The 2,164-nt window shown below is 52.9% G+C and overlaps 1 pseudogene; it reads right to left on the reverse strand.

Moving 5' to 3' along the window:
- Positions 1-613: 613 nt before the first annotated feature.
- LOC133049980 (palmitoyltransferase ZDHHC16-like) lies at positions 614-1,732 on the reverse strand (annotated as a pseudogene).
- Positions 1,733-2,164: the final 432 nt, after the last annotated feature.

Raw genomic sequence — 2,164 nt, forward strand, 5'->3', positions numbered from 1 at the left:
TATTTCTAGAACTTTTACTCTTTTTAGTAGAAGAAAACTACTAATAGAAGAGTTTTATTGACATATACAAAATATACATATTTTATACATGAAATTCACAACACTATGCATGATCTTTCCTTATGTAGCATTTTTTTTTTCACAAAGTCAAATACCTTTATTTTTGCTCCCTTCAGCAGCACATGAGAAGTAGCAGTGACCTCAGCAGTAGGCCTGGTATCTTTGTCCTACTGAGAAGCCAGAATCTCATCTCTACCTCTAGCTGTTTCCTCAGACGGCAAGAGGAAGAGGTGGTGGCCAACTCCAGTGCTGTAACCTGGAGGATGTCGGGGTCAACCTGGCAAGGTTGCTAGCTGCCTGATCTCCAGTCTGGGGCTGGAACTTCTGTTTGCCTGAGTAAAGAGACATCAGTTCTAGGATTTGTCCACATTGTGCCTTGCTTCTGCAATGGCCAGAAGTCTGGTCCTTGAGCTGCCCCTGCATGGTACCCTGGGGCAGGCCCACTGGCTCTTTTGGCTCAAGGATCCCAAGAAGGTATCCTTGGAGGCCCTTGAGGTAATGCAGGCAGCAGGGTGGTGCTCAAGTTGAGGCTGACACACTCCAGCTCACATGCTCACACTACCATCACAGAGGCTGAGTGAGCAGTCACCCAGGGCGGGGGATTCCAGCTCATTCCGTTCCCATGGGGCAAGTGCCTGGAAGGTAACAACACCCGAGTGAGCCAGTGCCTTCCTGTGTCCACACCCAGGAATACCTTCCGGTTGTTCAAGCAGCCATAGTTGCAATGATTCCTAAAAACTCTGCCCTTGGCCTGCAGCCACCGACACTCCTTCTTGCTAATGTGCCTTCCGATGCCAGTCTCACCTCAGCTGATGAGCTTGGCCTGCCATACAGTTAGGGAAGCCAAGGCAAGTGCCACGGAACTGCACAGGAACCAGAGGTAGACAAGACTCTTGGGAGTCACTCTCTCGGAAGGAGAAAGTGGGTGGTGGGGTCTGATAGCAAGTCTTGATGGCAGCATAAGCCTCCCGGAAAAGGTCCCAGCTTCCATAGCTATTGCAGATGCTGCAGTGGTGTGTGCAGGCTGGCATGGGGTTAATGCACTTCTTACAGATAAAGACTGTTGTCGTATCATTCCTGCCTTGGGGTGGGTATCCAGGTGGGGTGGTGATCACCTGATGGTCATGGAAGACGATGAGAATGAGATTCCAGTGACTATAGAAGAAAGGCCAGCAGAGCCAGGGCACGGAGTAGGTTTGGAGGATGAGGGGCAGGACACACAGGTAGGCGATAGCCGCGATGGAGCCGGTCAGCACAGTCACCAGCCCCGCGAACACCACCCCATACCAGCGGATCACGTTGCCCACCAGCCAGTAGATAAGTTCAAAGTCAGCGTCCAAAGCCTGTCACCCAGGAGCAGAAGCAGGCGCAGGCAGAGGCGGGCAGCGCCCAGCCGCAGGCTCCTCTGGCCCCGCGTGGTTCCTAGGAACACACAGCCCCGTGAGGGGCCGGCCTGGGTCCTGTCCCTCCCCGCCCCACAAGTGGGCAGCTTAGAGGCAGAGACCCAAGGCTGAGGCCCACTGGGCCAGTCACCAGCTGTGGGAAATAGGGAGGCAGCTCCAAGCTCAGGCAGGGTCTCTGGAATTGTCTGTGTGGACAGACCACTGGGTGGAGCCCGACCAATGTGCACAAAGCTATCCACCTGGCCCCGTGGGCCCCGCCACTGTAGCATAGGTGTCAGGGGTCTCCTGCCTGCCCTGTGTTGGGCTTAGTTGCTCAGTTGTGTCCGACTCTTTGCGACCCCAAGGACTGTAGCCCGCCAAGCTCCTCTGTCCATGGGGATTCTCCAGGCAAGAATATTGGAGTGGGTTGCCATGCTCTCCTCCAGGGGATCTTCCCTATCCAGGGATCAAACCCAGGTCTCCTGGATCATGGAAGTACTCAATAAATGCTTATTGAATGAACAAACTGGAGGGATGAAGTGGAAAGGCTGATCAGATGTCCATCTGTCCCGTTCGGTCTCTCTTGAACTATTTTAGAGATACAGTACAAGTCGAATCCTATCCCTGGGGATGAATTTCCAAATCTGTGAAATGGGAGAGAATGCAAACTCTAGTGGGCTTTAAGAAGCATCACTACAAACAAAGCTAGTGGAGGTAATGGA

This window comes from Dama dama, chromosome 31 (genome assembly GCF_033118175.1).
Source record: "Dama dama isolate Ldn47 chromosome 31, ASM3311817v1, whole genome shotgun sequence".
Classification (NCBI taxonomy): Eukaryota; Metazoa; Chordata; class Mammalia; order Artiodactyla; family Cervidae; genus Dama; species Dama dama.